Genomic DNA, 18,763 nt, shown 5'->3' on the forward strand with positions numbered 1-18,763 from the left:
TCTTGGATCCAGCCGAGAACAGTCATAAAATTAAACTGGATAGAGCTCATAGGATAAGGAAACCATCTGAGATTAGTGAGGAAGCTCCATGGGATGTAATTGTGAGATTTCACAACTATCAAGACAAGGAGACGATCAAGGCGAGTTTGAAAAAGAATCAGCCAGTGAAATATGGAGAGACCTGTCTGCAGATCTACCCAGACCTAGCCGCTGAGACACTGTCCAGGAGAAGAGTTCTTAAACCACTATTGGCACAACTTAAAGCCCATGATGTCCAATATTCTTGGGGTTTCCCAGCCTGCCTAATTGGGCGTAAAGATGGTCGCTCAGCAACACTGAGATTTCCAGAGGAGACTCAAAAATTCTGTCAGCGCTTAGATGTTCCACTTCTGGAAATTCCAGGATGGTGGGAAAAAATAGTAAATCAGGACACTGCTGAGGAACCACAAAATTGGAAACCAGTCTTTAAAATGAGGGGCACGTAAACAAAAGTTAAAATAATTAGAATGAGACTCATAGTAAACATAGACTCTGGGCTCTGAATCCTCATAACTTGAGGGGTGGGGGGAGGGGGGACTCTGGATCGGGTGGGGGTGTCCGGGGGGTGGGCGGCGGGTGAGCGGGAGGGGGGGGGGGGCCTGGCTAAAATTCCGGGGTAGCTATTGGATCTAGGGATTGCTCCACTGAGCTCAACCTTCAGGGGGTCAACCGTAGGGCCGGGTGGAGTTAGTGGGGCCACGGTTAACTGGGCCAAAGGGTGGTCCGATACCCCCAAATGGGAGATTGGGGAGGATGGGGGGAGGGTGGAGTAGGGGGGGAGGGTGGAGTAGGGGGGGTGGAGGAGGGAAGGAGGGGGGGAGGGGGGAGTAAGGGAAGGACGAGACCAGTTTATATCTCAATGTCTCTCATTATTTAGTTCTGAAAGGCTAGGCAAAGATCTATGTGTGGCAAAAACAACAAGATGGCCGGGTTAAATCTAGTTACATATAATGTGAGGGGCCTCAATTCGCCCATAAAGTGTGCGAACATAATGGGCGAATTGAGATCCCTTAAAGCAGAAGTGGTCTTCCTTCAGGAGACGCATTTGTATCTCGGTAGGAGCCAGAGAATAATCTCTAGGGATTTCGGATTTATGGTGACTCCCCGATAAGGGGAGCAAAAGGTGTTGCGATTGGTTTTGCAAAGGATGTTGGGTTTCAGATAGAGGAGTGAATAACTGACCCCGAGGGTCGTTTCCTGTTCCTGAAAGGCAAACTGAATGGGATGGAATGTTCATTAGCCAACGTATATTGCCCAAATACCAACCCAGGAAAGTATTTGCTGGGAGTTCTCTCGAAGTTTGAAGGCTTTAAGAAGGGGAGGGCTATTGTAGCAGGAGATTTCAATATATATGTTGAGCCAGGTAAAGATAGTACGTCGCGTGCCCGGGGGACTGGAGGTATATGGATGAACAAACTTAAGAAAAAGTTGCGTAAATATCAGCTGGTGGACGTATGGAGGATGCAACATCAGAATGTAAGAGATTATACCTTCTACTCCCCCATGCATGCGACGTACTCTAGGCTTGATCTCTTTTTCGTGGAGCACTGGTATATGGAAGAGGTGGAGAGCACAAACATAGGATCCATGACATTTTCTGACCACACCCCCGTGAGCCTACGAATAAAACAAAGCAAATACAAATCCATGCGTAATAATTGGAGACTAAATGAGGACCTCCTTCATGATAGAAAAATAGATAAGCTTATTAACGAAGAATTAGAATTTTATTTCAAAATGAACACCTCAGAGGAGACATCAGAAGCAATAGTTTGGGAGGCCCATAAAGCGTATATCAGAGGGATCATAATAAAGGCGGGTGTGGAGAAAGGGAGAAGGCAGGTAAAGAATTTTCGCGTGCTACAAGAGGAAATTATAAAATTAGAACAACAGCATAAGAAATCGGGGGATGGAGAGATATTGGAAAAATTATATAGGGGTAGGGAGGCTATGCGGCAACTAATTGAACAAGAAAATTGAAAGAAGTATAACTTAGTTAAAAAAGAAAGATACATAGGTAGTAACAGACCCGGTACACTCCTGGCAAAGGCATTAAGTAAAAAGAAAAATATATCGACAAGATAAAGACCAGAACAAATGAGATTAGTTATAAAGATTCAGATATTGCAAAGACGTTCCAAGAATTTTACGGGGAGTTATACTCCATAAATAAACACGACACGACTAAAGAGAAGGAACAAAAACAAGTGAAAATTAGGAACTATTTAAAACAGGTTGGAATGGCCAAAATAAACGAAAGGGAGCGAACCTCCTTGGAGGCCCCCATTACGGAGACCGAAGTAAGAAAGGCGATCAGGGAGACACAAGTAGGTAAGAGCCCAGGCCCGGATGGGCTGACAGTGCTCTATTATAAAAAATATCAAGACTACCTAATACCTAAATTGTGCTCCTACATGAATGATATAGGGGATAAAGGGGAAATGAGTAGAGAAGCACTGGCATCTAATATAGCGATTATTCATAAAGAAGGCAAAGACGCCACATTATGTTCTAGCTACAGGCCTATCTCCCTATTAAATGTGGATACAAAACTATTTGCAAAAGTGATTGTGGATAGAGTGAAGCAAACAATAAAAAGGATCATTCATCCGGATCAGGTCGGGTTTATATCGGGCAGGCAGGGACGAGATAACAGTATCAAAGCCCTCCTGATAGCCCAGGTAATTAAAAAGAGCGGAGTCCCAGGTCTACTTCTATCAATAGACGCAGAAAAAGCATTTGATAGAGTAGACTGGGACTTCATGATGAGCACGCTCGAAGAAGTAGGTTATGGGGAGAGGATCTGTAAATGGATAAGGGCTTTATACTCAAGGCCCAGCGAGAGTTAAGATAAATGGGACCCTATCTGAGCCCTTCGATATGTTTAACGGCACAAGACAGGGGTGCCCAATCTCCCCTATGCTTTTTTTACTGTCATTGGAACCCCTCCTCGAAGATTAGGCAGAACATGGATATCAGTGGGGTAGTGATGGGTAATGCTGAATACAAACTTGCTGCCTTTGCAGACGACATCTTGCTGTATATAACACGCCCAAGGATCTCCCTTCCGAATGTCATGGCCACCCTAACAGAATATGAGAAATTATCTTAACTTTAAAGTAAATCCAACTTAATCGGAAGTGTTAGATATAAACTTTAGTAAGGCTAGGGACCACTCATATCAAAAACATTTCCCCTTTGTGTGGGGAAAAAAAGAACTGAATTATTTAGGAGTTAAAATCACAACATCTATGGAAACGTTATATCAAGCGAACTTCATACCGCTCTTGAACGAGGTAAAGTCAGAATTAAATAGAATACATCTGGGACAACTATCTTGGGTGGGAAGAATAAATATCTTTAAAATGGTTTTACTGCCAAAAATAACATATAAAATGCAAATGCTCCCAATAACGTTGCCACTTACATACCTTAGAAGATTACACTCAATGTTATTAAGATTTATCTGGAGAGGGAAAACACCTCGACTAAAATTCACTCAACTGATAATCACTGAAAGTAAAGGGGGATGGGGAGCACCAGACGTACGGAAATATTATGAAGCTATTGCACTAGCGAGAGTTGTAGACTGGGTTAAAAATAAATAAAAACACTGGGTAATAATTGAAAATAAAATTAGTGACACAAAATTGTATAAAATAATATGGATCCCACCAAAATTGAGAAAATATAGTACTGAAACTCACGATATCACCAGACATGCATTTAAGATATGGGACACTCTGCACAAAAGGGAACATTGGGAGTTCAATTCACCTCTAATGCCACTTAAGGATTTAGACCACTTTCCACCAGGGAAAGAGGAGTGGTTTGGTAAATGGCTACTGGAAGAAAACATGCAACTAAAAGACATAATGTGTCAGGGTAGAATATGTACACTCCAAGAGCTTCAAGATAAGAGAGACAAGATAGTCATTAACCCTTGGCGTTATAACCAATTAAAGCATTTTATAGATTCCCTACCGTGACCAATCAGATCAACGGAAAATCTACTCCCACTAGAGAAAATATGCACGGACAAAGATGGGAAGGGTGGTTTTTCTCGGATTTATAAAGTCTTGGTTGAATTGGGAAGGTCGGACACTCAGGCCTTTATAGGGAAATGGGAAAAGGAGCTAGAGAGAACACTTTCAGCTCCAGAAGTTTCACTGATATTGAAGAGAGTCTTGGCCACATCGGTTAATAGTAAATTGCTAGAACTAAACTTTAAGTGCCTGACTAGAATGTATCTGACCCCGGATCGGGTACATAAACTCCAAAGGGAAAAACCGCAGTATTGTTGGAGGGGCTGTACAGAACTAGGGACAATGGCCCACATTTGGTGGCTTTGTCCGGAAATAAGAATGTTCTGGGACGAAGTAAGAAAATATATTAAAGAGATCACAAGTTTCGACTTGCCAAACGACCCTTGGATATTCTTATTTCATTTGAGTGACATGCCCACTAAAACATATCTCAGAACACTTTTGCCTCATCTTATGGACGCGGCCAAAAGCCTAATCCCTAAGCATTGGCAAAAGAAAGAAAGACCCACTATGAGGGAATGGTTTAATAAAATAAACGAGATACAGGATCTAGAGTACTTAAGGTTTAGTGAAGGGATAAAAATGGGGGCCTATGAAATAAAGTGGGGAGCATGGGAAAAATTCAAAGAATCTTCAAGAGCAGTTGAGATGTGGACCACCTAGATTAGGTGGAGATCTCACCCCAGTACAAGATACGGATGTAAACTTGAAGGGGGGGTTGACAGGACGAGATAATGGGAATATAGAGAGAGAAGATCGATGGGAGATGGATGGGGTACGGTCTCGGGGGGGGGGGGGGGGGGGGCGGAGAGGGGGAGAGCTTGTTAGGAGGGAAGTAATCGCAATTTGTTGAGCAAATACCTTTTGTAATATGATGATTTAGTCTATGAAACAGATTTAAAGCCACTATGATGTGACGATAAGATGGGAAAATTTTGAATTTCATTTACTTGAAAAATGTATTCCCGGGAAAAACTCTCTCGCTGACGTGGCTAAAAAAAAAAAAAAAAAAACAGAAAAAAAAAAATAATAATATGGGAAAAAAGTGTCTCCTCCACTGATGCTTGATCACCAATCCTTGTTTCCCTAAAAACCCCATATTTCCAAAATCCAATTGTCATTGGGACAGAAAGTGAGGTGAAATCTTCTGAGTAGGGGCACAGACAGCAAAACAAATGTTACAGGGGTGATAACCCTTCCCTATGTTTTCCAAAAAGCTTAAAAATAGATTTTTTGGCTGGAGCTACACTTACAAAATATACCTGTTCCAAATTACAAATAGATTCAACTTAAGAACAAACCTACAGTCCCTGTCTTTCTTGGGACCGCCTGTATACTGCTGTTCAGAGGATATAGGGCCTGGGGGCCCCATGCCTTTTCTTTTTTTAATTTGGATGCAGGGTTCCCCTTAATATCCATACAAGACCCAAAGGGCCTGGTAATGGGCTGGGGGGTTACCCATGCCGTTTTTCTCAATAATTTTCATCCATATTGCCGGGACCCAACATTACATTACATCCGCAAGCAGTTTTAAATTACTTTTATTCCTTTAGAAATGCAATTTTGTGCAGGGACTGTTCTAAACATGGGAAACACGCGCCACTTTACAGGCATACTATAGACACCCCCCCCAGGTATGATATTTAAAGGAATATTTCACTTTTATTTTTTCACTTTAAGCATCATTAAAATCACTGCTCCCGAAAAAACGACCCTTTTTAAAACTTTTTTTTGCATTGATACATGTCCCCTAATAACTTACATATTAGCCTTTAAAATTTGCACTTTTGATTTCTCACGTTCGAGTCCCATATACCTTAACAGTGTTCGAAAGTTCACACGAACTTTCGGTCCGTTCGCGTGTTCTGGATGTGAACCGAACCGGGGGGTGTTTGGCTCATCCCTAGTTGTCAGGCAGTAATGATCCCTCTCCTTGATACCACGAATCCTAGGGTCCTTTTGCAGGCTTTGCAGGATCAGGGAGGCCATGCAGCGTAAGTTTGTAGAGGCATTCGATTCCGAGTCCTCTGCATCACTAAGGATAAATATCTCAAAGAAAATATAAATAACACTGCGCTAACCCAATGTGAAAAGCAGCTACATAAAATATGACCAATATTGTAAACAGAAGTAAAAGTCAAATGCAGCGCTAAAAATGATAACCAATGGTAAAATGCACATCAGACATGGTGACCATTACCAATATATACATAGCTGAAACACATGAAGCATAATACCAGAAAATTGAATATTAGATGGGATATAGTAAAGTCCCAATGTATGGCTATGAATCTGATACAAACGAGTCCCAAACATAGGCTAAATATGAATGTTGGACTGATGTAGAAATCTTCTCTTGTATATCATGAGTTGTACGATCATGGGGAGTGAATAGATGGAATACGCTTACCAGCAGGAGTGGATTCGGATGCCGGTGACACTGAATCAAACAGACTCTAAGATCCTTAATGGACGATGGTTGGACGATGGTTGGTCCTGGAAATCCCGGATCTCAAGGGGGATCTATCCTCTATAGTCCACATCACGACTGTCCGTTCAGAAGCCCGAGAGGGAATTCTCCGCCACAAACAAGTCTCCAGAGCATGGATGGTTACCAAAAAGATAGATAGGACGCCAATAGTGCAGATCAAATGACGTATTTTATTGGATATAACCAATAATCAACAAACGATATAAAAGCGTGATCACGTGTAAAACAATAAAATCAAGTGTAGGAAAGAGTAAGGCTTACCCGACGCGTTTCATCCACATGGACTTCAACAGGGGCATCAAACTCCTCTCCTACACTATACAAATTTATATAAAAACTATGCCAATCATATGGCCAATCAAACACCAGCAATGGAGTCATGTGACAAATCAACTCCTGATAGGCCAAAGAGGAATCAGCTGACTGCCTGGGACTGTCCAATGAGGCCACCCACTAATGGGGAAGGAACGTATCCCTTGACCAATGGGGAATTAATAAGAATAAAGAAAATAACAATCAAGATGATAGGGAGAGAACCCAAATGATCATGATTTCCGCAGTGCTGTAATCATCTGTGCCCACTCAGAGAGTTCTACAATACATCAGTACATTTATCATAAAAGCATATACATAATGCCTAAATCCAGATTGTAAATGTGGGCATCCCGGGAAACATTATGCAGGTTATTAATGAAAGCCCCCTGTGGGTCACATGACCGCATCATTCCTAGCATGGCCAATCGTATTGCATACTGCACGATCCTTCTTATTGGATCTGTGTAGTAAACAGGAAGAACCACAGGGAAATGATCACGTGACATGTCTGCTGACATAGTCACATGATCTTGAGAGACGAATCACGTCTCAATCACTAAAAGCCTGAGAGTCATGTGGCAACAAAGGAAGTCACATGCTCTCCTGTGGCCACTAGAACAGTCTTGTATCTCCCATTCATCCGGACTGTAAGCAGGGAAGGTAATTCCATCCACCACAGCCAAGAAGTGTGGGTCACATGACCGCATCATTCCTAACATGGCCAATCGTATTGCATACTGCACGATCCTTCTTATTGGATCTGTGCAGTAAACAGGACTTTCATTAATAACCTGCATAATGTTTCCCGGGATGCCCACATTTACAATCTGGATTTAGGCATTATGTATATGCTTTTATGATAAATGTACTGATGTATTGTAGAACTCTCTGAGTGGGCACAGATGATTACAACACTGCGGAAATCATGATCATTTGGGTTCTCTCCCTATCATCTTCATTGTTATTATCTTTATTCTTATTAATTCCCCATTGGTCAAGGGATACGTTCCTTCCCCATTAGTGGGTGGCCTCATTGGACAGTCCCAGGCAGTCAGCTGATTCCTCTTTGGCCTATCAGGAGTTGATTTGTCACATGACTCCATTGCTGGCGTTTGATTGGCCATATGATTGGCATAGTTTTTATATAAATTTGTATAGTGTAGGAGAGGAGTTTGATGCCCCTGTTGAAGTCCATGTGGACGAAACGCGTCGGGTAAGCCTTACTCTTTCCTACACTTGATTTTATTGGTTTACACGTGATCACGTTTTTATATCGTTTGTTGATTATTGGTTATATCCAATAAAATACATCATTTGATCTGCACTATTGGCGTCCTATCTATCTTTTTGGGAACCATCCATGCTCTGGAGACTTGTTTGTAGTAGTAACAACTGCACTATTGGTGCACGGTATTGTGTACACCACCAGAAGTCTAACAGAAACTATGGGTGCACTGTATGGATTGTGTACTGTGTACACCACCAGAAAAGTAGTAGCAACTGCACTATGAGTGCACGGTACTGTGTACACCAACAGAAGTGTAATAACAACTATGGGTGTACTGTATATATTGTGCACTGTGTATACTACCAGAAAAGTAGTGGCAACTGCACTATGGGTGCACGATATTGTGTACTGTGTACACGACCAGAAAAGTAGTAGCAAGTGCACTAGGGGTGCACGGTACTGTGTACACCAACAGAAGTGTAATAACAACTATGGGTGCACTGTACGTATTGTGTACTGTGTACACCTCCAGAAAAGTAGTAGCAACTGCTCTAGGGGTGAACGGTATTGTGTACACCACCAGAAGTCTAATAGCAACCGTGGGTGTACTGTATGTATTGTGTACTGTGTACACCACCAGAAAAGTAGTAGCAACTGCACTAGGGGTGCATGGTATTGTTTTCCCCTACTAGAAGTCTAACAGCAACTATGGGTGCACTGTGTGTATTGTGTACTGTGTACACCACCAGAAAAGTAGTAGCAACTGCCCTATGGGTGCACGGTATTGTGTACACCAAGAGAAGTGTAATAACAACTATGGGTGCACTGTACGTATTGTGTACTGTGTACACCACCAGAAAAGTAGTAGCAACTGCTCTAGGGGTGAACGGTATTGTGTACACCACCAGAAGTCTAATAGCAACCATGGGTGCACTGTATGTATTGTGTACTGTGTACACCACTAGAAAAGTAGTAGCAAATGCACTAGGGGTGCATGGTATTGTTTTCCCCCACTAGAAGTCTAACAGCAACTATGAGTGCACTGTATGTATTGTGTACTGTGTACACCACCAGAAAAGTAGTAACAACTGCACTATGGCACTATGGGTGCACGGTATTGTGTACACCAACAGAAGTGTAATAACAACTATGGGTGTACTGTATGTATTGTGTACACCACCAGAAAAGTGGTAGCAACTGCACTATGGGGGCACGGTACTGTGTACACCAACAGAAGTGTAATAACAACTATGGGTGTACTGTATGTATTGTGTACACCACCAGAAAAGTGGTAGCAACTGCACTATGGGGGCATGGTACTGTGTACACCAACAGAAGTGTAATAACAACTATGGGTGCATTTTATGTATTGTGTACACCACCAGAAAAGTAGTAGCAACTGCACTATGGGTAAATGGTACTGTGTACACCAACAGAAGTGTAATAACAACTATGGGTGTACTGTATTGTGTACACCACCAGAAAAGTAGTAGCAAATGCACTATGGTTACACGGTACTGTGTACTGTGTACACCGTCTGAAGTATAGTATATTAGAAAAAGTACACTAGGAATGGCCTGCAGTCAGATATAGGCTTGGCTACACTGGATGCAATATATATATATATATATATATATATATATATATATATATACACATACATACATATACAAGACTGGCTGTATATATAGATATAGCTAAACTGGATGCAGTGGATATATATATATATATATATATATATATATATATACACACACACACACACACACACACACACACACACGAGACTGTCTGTTTATATATATTAAATACACTGCAACTAACTGAATAACCTGCCTGCCTGAAGTATATTAGAAAAAGTACACCAGGAATGGCCTTCAGTCAGATATGTAATAGAAAAAGTCGCGCTAACAATGTGATGAAGGCAACAAATAAATGCCTTAAAACCTCATAAAGGAATATATATATAAATAAAAGCAATATTCAATGTGCAAAATGAATTATAAACAAGTGATATTCAATATTAGAAAACAAATCTTAAAGAGCGCAGATACGTAGCTCCTCCTCCCTACGTCGTTTCGTCGCTACAGGACGTGGTCACGGGATGCGAGCAGCGTCCTGACCCACCACTTATATGCAGAAAAAAACACCGCCTCATTGCGGCAGGAAAAATAAAGCGCCATCTCATCTGAAGGAAACACTAAGGGCAAATGCATATAGTTATGTCCCTGATAGACATACCAAGATATGGTAACAGTGTATGTTTCGGCGCTGCCAAAACTGTCATACAGACGTCGAAAACCTACGGGCTGAGAAGGTGCTATTACAGAGTTCTCTTGAAATAAAAACATATTGAAATATAATCTACTAAAAAATTATAATTAATTATAATTAAAGAATAAAAAAATAAAATAAAAAATTATAAATTAGCACCATTAGCACGCAGTCTGTGGGTGGTCTTTGAGGGACATAACTCGAACGGCCCAGGTGGTCTAACCCAAATATCCTAGGCCATATGGAGATAAATATAGAATTAAACGCCACTGGCCAAAAGAAACAAACTGAATATGGGTCGTGACTCGGATGGCCTGGGTCACTAAACTAGAATTAATAATCCCATATTTCATAACCTCCATGTGGCTGAAAATAAATATTAATGATCCATAAATAGGGTCATTGAATGCTCAAAAAGCAGACCAAGATAATGCCGTCTCCCTGAGATGAGAAGGCACCCCAAACCCAGAGAGTAGTACAAACACCAGATATTAAATCAAAAATATCTTACACAATCAGAAATTGCTAGAAAACATAATGGGGTTCACATATATGTGATGTAATACTCCAAAAGTAGAAAATAAAAATAAATGTAAATAAAAATACAAATACAAATAAAAATAAAATTAAGGAATAAATATGAAAATATCTTGTTGTAACCATAGTAACCCAAAATATCTAGGAGTTGTCAATAAAAGATATAACATCAACATCGATGTTAAGGCCAAAGGGGGTATAGGTCTTTAGCTTATAAACCCAGGCCATCTCTAATCTCGAGATGCTCCGAACAAGAACGCTGCCCCTCCAATGGGGCCTAAATTTATCGATTCCCAGGAAGATGGTGCCTGTGGGGTCTCTACCATGAACAGTCAAATAATGTTTTGATACAGAGTGCTTAGTGAATCCTCTCCTGATATTATTAATATGCTCATTTATTCGCACCTGCAGGGGTCTTCTAGTCCGGCCCACATACTGCAGGCCACAAGGTTACTGCAGCATGTAGACGACCCCTGAGGTGGAACATGTAATAAAGGGCTCGATGGTAAAGGATTTTCGGGTACAGGTGGAGGTGAAATTCACAGACCTTCTACTCCTGCAACCGTTCAGAGAGCAAACCTGACACCTCCTGCATTGAAAATACCTGGTCAATTCAGAAAAAAAGGTAGGTCTTGAGATGGGAAGGTCAAAAATGTTAGGTGCCACTTTGTCTTTGAGTGACGGTGCCCCCCTAAAAATTACTTGGGGTTTGTCTGGCAGGATAGATGTCAACACCCTATCATTTTTAAGGATATGCCAATACTTGCTGATAATATGTTTGACTTTAGAGTGTTGGCAGGTAAAGTCAGTGATAAAGGGACAGCGAAAGGAAATATCGACTGGACCCTTGGCTCGCTCTGTGAGCAAATCCTTACGGTCCACTTTGACTACCTGATCCAACGTACTGGCAACAAAATCAGGGGAATAACCCTTAGCAACAAACCTCTGAGTTAAGATCTGTGCCTGAGTCTGGAAGGTGGCAACATCAGTACAATTCCGTTTTAATCGGAGAAACTGGCTCTTAGGCACAGATCTGAGCCATGAAGCATGGTGGCAGCTATCATGGGGAATAAAAGAATTTCTATCAGTCGGTTTGAAGTATGTTGAAGTAATGAATTCATTGTTGCGTATGGAGATGGTAAGGTCCAGAAAATTGATCTGCTCCGAACTGGCCTCATATTTGAGCTGAATCCCCCTATCGTTGTTATTGAGAAAGCGTGTGCATATAGTATATACAGGGGACCGCCTGTATTTACTATACGACCTGCCCTATACACTCTGCGGAAAATTGGGCCTTAGGTGTTGGTGGTACCAGAACACTGTAAACCCTCACAATTACTCTTGGTGGGCGCTGGAATGGCCCCTGCTGTGAAAAATTATATCAAGAATTGTAATTACATGCCCCTGTTAAACAGGGGGCAGAAAAAATGGGCCTTAGGAGGTGGTGGTGGTGGCACAAAGCTGTAAAGCCTCACAGATACTCTTGTTGAGCACAGGAATGGGCCCTGCTGTGAAATATTAGAGCAAAAATTGTAATTATGCGCCCCTGTTAAACAGGGGTAGAAAAATTGGGCCTTAGGCGGTGGTGGTGGCGGTGGTAGCACAACACTGTAAAGCCTCACAGATACTCTTGCTGAGCACAGGAATGGGCCCTGTTATGAAATATCAGATCAAAAATTGTAATTCCGCGCCCCTGTTAAGCAGGGGCAGAAAAATTGGGCCTTAGGCGGTGGTGGTGGTGGTGGCACAACACTGTAAAGCCTCACAGATACTTTTGTTGAGTGCAGGAATGGGCCCCGCTGTGAAATATTAGACCAAAAATTGTAATTGTGGACCCCTGCTAAACAGGGGCAGAAAAAGTGGACCTTAGGCAGTGGTGGTGGTGCAACAACACTGTAACCCCTCACAGATTCTCTTGTTGAGCGCAGGAACGGGCCCTGCTGTGAAATATTAGAGCAAAAATTGTAATTACATGCCCCTGTTAAACAGCCCTGCTGTTAAATATTTGACCAAAAATTGTAATTACACGCCCGTGTTAATCAGGGGCAGAAAAATTGGGCCTTAGGCAGTGGTGGTGGTGCCCTGAACCAAAAATATTCTTAGAAGCTATAATAGGATAGTCACTCAGCATATGCAGTCTTCAAGGAATCCCACATCCATAGAAAAATCAATCACTTACATCAGCATCAGCTTGGTAGCTGGTGATCCAAGACTGATTCATTTTTATTTTATGAATGTGAGCCAATCAACAGAGTCTTTGGACAGGTGCACTCTGATCGGTTGCAAAGCCTCCAGCAGTACTGAATGTGCGTTCAGAAAGAACGCTGGATGCAGGACAGGCCAGTAGCTCAATTGCATATTGTGCAAGCTCTAGCCAGTGGTCCATCCTCAAGACCCAGTAACCCAGTGGATGTTCTGTTGGAAAGGTCTCCAAGTCTGATCTTGCCCCTAGATATTCCTGCACCATGTAATTCAGACTCTGGCGATGGTTGCTGGAACTGATCAGACCTTGGCGCTGAGGACTGAAGAATTTTCTGAAGACATCGGTCAGCCGGCCACCTTCTCCACCATTCTTTCTGTGACTGAACGAAGCCTCAGCAACACGTTGTCCAGCACCAGGAAATTGTAACCTCCCAAGCTCTGAAAACGCATTGCATAAACCTTTCTGCAAAGCCTTTCGAGGATGTTTCGTCCTCTGCTCCCTCTGCGAAGGCTGAATAAGTTCTGCAACCTTACCCTTGTAACGTGGATCAAGAAGGGTTGCCAGTAGGGATGAGCTTTGAGTTTGAGTCGAACATGAGTTCGACTCGAACATCGGCTGTTCGATCGTTTGAGTTAGATCGAACATTATGGGCCGTTCGCGCCAAATTCAAGCGGCGCGTCACGGCCCATAATGCACTGCGTCATCGCAGTGGTTTGCTGGCTGATGATTGGCCAAAGCATGCGGGTCATAGTGCATGCTTGGCCACAGCGCCGTAAGCAAACAGAGCCATAAGTGGCCAAAGGCAGGGTGCCTTTGGCCAATTATGGCTCAGGGGATTAAGTAAACGCCCCACACTATATAAGGCCGCCTGCACATCGGCCGTGTGTAGTGTGTTGCGGCGTTCAGAGAGAGAGAGAGTGTCATTTCATTTCATTTTATTTAGATAGATTGAGCAGACAGTTGATTCACTTAGCTCTAGTATATTTAGTATATATATATATTATACTGTATCCAGTTTAGCTAGATCTCGCTGCAGAACGTTCCTGTTGGGCAGGCAAGTTCATTCAGTTAGCTGCAGTATATTCAGTACTATATCCTGTGCAGCTAGATCTCTCTGCAGTATAACTGGGAAAGTTGGGACTTTAAAATGAGGTCATGGACACCGTGGAAATGACTGGATGAAAAATACATATTTATTGATAGTAATAGAATGCACAATCATATCAATATCATAAACCACATATATAAAAGACATTGCAATAAATATCATTTCATAAAGTATTTACAAGCACATATGTATGTGCGAACGTAATACAGACATCAAGAGTACATCAAATATATACCCACTTGGTGCCAAGTAGTGGTCACAATTGATAAATTATACAGACAAAACAAAAAATTCCATATGTGTACACGTGATGTTACAGCAGCACTTTCACCGGGAATAAAGGTGTAAACAGTAGAGTCATGGTAAAAATTGTTCTGGAGTAAAGGTATACTATAAACATATGTCTGCATCCCACAATGCCCAACGCATTTCGTGTGAAGGACACTCATCAGGGGTGATAGCACAGGGACGTCTAGAAAAAATAGTAAGGTGCAATTAGTCTGAGTGTGACTGGTCATACTAGGGGGAGGCAGGAGAGCCCACCCTGAGTACTAACATGTAGTCAGTACAGAAGGGTGTAGCGGGTGTGGTACCAGGGTCCAGAAAAATGTCCGACCCGGGAGCTGAGATATTCTGGGGTCGCGTGTAGGCGGGACGTGTACAAACCGCCCCTGGACACAGGAACCCAGGTTGCTGGTATTCATAGTAAGACAGAATAATGCGCCAGTAATACTACCTAGAATAAAAAGGTGCATAATCAATATGTCAATCATGCTGGGTAGAAAAAGAAAAATAATAAAAATAAAAAATAGAAAAAGGAAGGGAAGAGTTAATCTCTAACTAACAACGATGTTGCAAATCAGACGTCTGTGCAGATAACAAAAGTTAATTATTAAAATGGGAGTATAATCACACCCAAAACATGGTAAAGTCTGGTGTGAAGATATGTAAAAGCTGCAGAGACAATTCCGATTGCTAAAAAGTAAGACGTGTGAAAGGAGAAAACTGGCAAGCAAAAAGAAAGATGACCTAATCATGACTTACATGTGCCCCAAGAAGGGAAAGAGTGGAACGTTGTAATGGAGTATAGCGTATCTAGTCCATAACAACCCAGACTGTGGCGGGGGGGTTAATATATATACACAACCCGCACACGTGCACGCCGGCCCCCAACCAGCATCACAACAAGCACGGCAAGGGGTAGGGCGGGGCTCTGACACAGACGGCTGACTCCTCAGCCGATTCAGGTGAGGAATATGGGTGTTCCCAACAGACGGCATTAGCCGTCTGTGTCAGAGCCCCGCCCTACCCCTTGCCATGCTTGTTGTGATGCTGGTTGGGGGCCGGCGTGCACGTGTGTGGGTTGTGTATATATATTGATCCCCCTGCCACAGTCTGGGTTGTTATGGACTAGATACGCTATACTCCATTACAGCGTTCCACTCTTTCCCTTCTTGGGGCACATGTAAGTCATGATTAGGTCATCTTTCTTTTTGCTAGCCAGTTTTCTCCTTTCACACGTCTTACTTTTTAGCAATCGGAATTGTCTCTGCAGCTTTTACATATCTTCACACCAGACTTTACCATGTTTTGGGTGGGATTATACTCCCACTTTAATAATTAACTTTTGTTATCTGCACAGACGTCCGATTTGCAACATCGTTGTTAGAGATTAACTCTTCCCTTCCTTTTTCTATTTTTCATTTTTTTTATTTTTATTTTTATACCCAGCATGGTTGACATATTGATTATGCACCTTTTTATTCTAGGTAGTATTACTGGCGCATTATTCTGTCTTACTATGACTACCAGCAACCTGGGTCCCTGTGTCCAGGGGTGCTTTGTACATGTCCCGCCTACACGCGACCCCAGAATACCTCAGCTCCCGGGTCGGACATTTTTCTGGACCCTGGTACCACACCCGCTACACCCTTCTGTACTGACTACATGTTAGTACTCAGGGTGGGCTCTCCTGCCTCCCCCTAGTATGACCAGTCACACTCAGACTAATTGCACCTTACTATTTTTTCTAGATGTCCCTGTGCTATCACCCCTGATGAGTGTCCTTCACACGTCGCGCATTGTGGGATGCAGACATATGTTTATATTATACCTTTACTCCAGAACAATTTTTACCATGACTCTACTGTTTACACCTTTATTCCCGGTGAAAGTGCTGCTGTAACACCACATGTACACATATGGAATTTTTTGTTTTGTCTGTATAATTTATCAATTGTGACCACTACTTGGCACCAAGTGGGTATATATTTGATGTCTGTATTACATTCGCACATACATATGTGCTTGTAAATACTTTCTGAAATGATATTTATTGCAATGTCTTTTATATATGCGGTTTATGATATTGATATGATTGTGCATTCTATTACTATCAATAAATATGTATTTTTCATCCAGAGATCTCTCTGCAGACCATTCCCTTTGTTCTCTTCCTAATATACTACAGGCAGGCAGTTCATTCAGTTAGCTGCAGTATATTCAGTACTGTATCCTGTACAGCTAGATCTCGCTGCAGACCATTCCTGTTGTTCTCTTCCTAATATGCTACAGGCAGGCAGTTCATTCAGTTAGCTGCAGTATATTCAATACTGTATCCTGTGCAGCTAGATCTCACTGCAGACCGTTCCTGTTGTTCTCTTCCTAATGTACTACAGGCAGGCAAATTCATTCATATAGCTGCAGAATATTCAGTACTGTATCCTGTGCAGCTAGATCTCGCTGCAGACTGTTCCTGTTGCTCTCTTCCTAATATACTACAGGCAGCAGTTCATTCAGTTAGCTGCAGTATATTCAGTACTGTATCCTGTGCAGCTAGATCTCTCTGCAGACAATTCCCTTTGTTCTCTTCCTAATATACTACAGGCAGGCAGTTCATTTAGTTAGCTGCAGTATATTCAGTACTGTATCCTGTGCAGCTAGATCTCACTGCAGACCGTTCCTGCTGTTCTGTTCCTAATATACTACAAGCAGGCAGTTCATTCAGTTAGCTGCAGTATATTCAGTACTGTATCCAGTTTAGCTAGATCTCGCTGCAGACCGTTCCTGTTGTTCTGTTCCTTATATACTACAGGCAGGCAAGTTCATTCAGTTAGCTGCAGTATATTCAGTACTGTATCCTGTGCAGCTAGATCTTGCTGCAGACCGTTCCTGTTGTTCTCTTCCTAATATACTACAGGCAGGCAGTTTATTCAGTTAGCTGCAGTGTATTCAGTACTGTATACAGTTTGGCTAGATCTCGCTGCAGACAGTTCCTGTTGTTCTCTTCCTAATATACTACAGGCAGGCAAGTTCATTCGGTTAGCTGCAGTATATTCAGTACTGTATCCTGTGCAGCTAGATCTCGCTGCAGACTGTTCCTGTTGTTCTCTTCCTAATATACTACAGGAAGGCAGTTCATTCAGATAGCTGCAGTATATTCATTACTGTATCCTGTGCAGCTAGATCTTGCTGCAGACGTTCCGGTTGTTCTGTTCCTAAAATACTACAGGCAGGCAGTTCATTCAGTTAGCTGCAGTATATTCAGTACTGTATCCTGTGCAGCTAGATCTCGCTGCAGACCGTTCCTGTTGTTCTCTTTCAAATATACTACTGGCAGGCATTTCAGTCAGTTAGCTGCAGTATATTCAGTACTGTATCCTGTGCAGCTAGATCTCGATGCAGACCGTTCCTGTTGTTCTGTTCCTAATATACTACAGGCAGGCAGTTTATTCAGTTAGCTGCAGTATATTTAGTACTGTATCCTGTGCAGCTAGATCTCACTGCAGACCATTCCTGTTGTTCTCTTCCTAATATACTACAGGCAGGCAGTTAAATCAGTTAGCTGCAGTATATTCAGTATATATATACATCCCAGCTTTGTGCAGTTACATCTCACCGCAGGCCAGTCCTGGTGTACCTATTCAAATACATTACAAATACATCAAATACAGTATGTCTGGAAGGCCATCAAGGAAAGGCAGACGCTCACAGGCCACTAAAAGAGGGCAAGCAGGCTCTGTGTCTACAGCCAACATTGCTGGTCATTTACACGGTGCATCCTCAGCACGTGGCCGTGGGGCACGCTTGTCCTTTTTTTCGGCAGCTGGCCGTGTTGAGCCACAACATGCAGAAGAGTTGGTAGAGTGGATGACCAAGACAATTTTTTAGTCCGCAGCCCCAAGGTCTGATCGGTTCCAGCAACCATCGACAGCATCTGATTTACATGGTGCAGGAATATCTAGGGGCAAGATCAGACTTCGAGACCTTTCCAACCGAGAATCCTCTGGGTTATTGGGTCTTGAGAATGAATCACTGGCCAGAGCTTGCACAGTATGCAATTGAGCTACTGGCCTATCCTGCATCCAGCGTTCTTTCAGAACGCACATTCAGTGCTGCTGGAGGCTTTGTAACCAATCACAGAGTATGCCTGTCCACCGACTCAGTTGATCGGCTCACCTTCATAAAAATGAATCAGTTTTGGATCACCAGCTACCAAGCACCTGATGCTAATGTAACCGAC

Source organism: Aquarana catesbeiana, linkage group LG03 (genome assembly GCF_042186555.1).
Source record: "Aquarana catesbeiana isolate 2022-GZ linkage group LG03, ASM4218655v1, whole genome shotgun sequence".
NCBI classification, from domain to species: domain Eukaryota; kingdom Metazoa; phylum Chordata; class Amphibia; order Anura; family Ranidae; genus Aquarana; species Aquarana catesbeiana.